A 955-nucleotide genomic window follows, 5' to 3' on the forward strand; every position below is an offset into this window, starting at 1 on the left:
CTGCTCAGATTAATACGCTAGGCCATCCTGCAGATAATTCACTTTGGTATATTGCGCTATCTCTAATAGCACCCGAGATGTCACCAGATATATATTGGATTTTTCCCTGACCCTGACAATCCGGCCCCATGAGACGGTGATTTTCTCGGCCCCTAGTGGTCCGAGGTCGATCCCGCTGCACAGATTCATGCGCCAGGGCCCCCTGCAGATAATTCAGCTTGGTTGAGTGCGCTATCTGTAAGAGCACCCGAGATATCACCAGATATATATTGAATTTTTCCTCGACCCTGAGTGTCCGGCCCCATGTGTCGGTGGTTTTCTCGGCCCCTGGTGGTCCGAGGTCGATCCCGCGGCACAGATTTATGCGCCAGGGCCTCCTGCAGACAATGCACTTTGATTTATTTCGCTATCTCTAATAGCACCCGAGATATCACCTGATATATATTGTATTTTTCCCTGACCCTGACAGTCCGGCCGCATGAGACTGTGGTTTTCTCGGCCCCTGGTGGTCCGAGGTCGTTCCCCTTGCACAGATTCATGCGCCAGGGCCTCCTGCAGATAATTCACTTTGGTTTATTGCGCTATCTGTAATGGCACCCGAGATATCACCAGATCTATATTGGATTTTCCCCTGACCCTGAGTGTCCGGCCCCATGAGACTGTGGTTTTCTCGGCCCCTGGTGGTCCGAGGTCGCTCCCGTTGTACAGATTCATGCGCCAGGGCCTCCTGCAGATAATTCACTATGGTTTATTGCGCTATCTCTAATAGCACCCGAGATATCAACACATATATATTGGATATTTCACTGACCCCGAGTGTCCGGCCCCATGAGACGGTGGTTTTCTCGGTCCCTGGTGTTCCGAGGTCGTTCCCGCTGCACAGATTCATGCGCCAGGGCCTCCTATAGACAATGCACTTTGATTTATTGCGCTATCTGTAATAGCACCCGAGATA

Source organism: Nomia melanderi, unplaced genomic scaffold, assembly GCF_051020985.1.
Source record: "Nomia melanderi isolate GNS246 unplaced genomic scaffold, iyNomMela1 scaffold0014, whole genome shotgun sequence".
In the NCBI taxonomy this organism is placed as follows: domain Eukaryota; kingdom Metazoa; phylum Arthropoda; class Insecta; order Hymenoptera; family Halictidae; genus Nomia; species Nomia melanderi.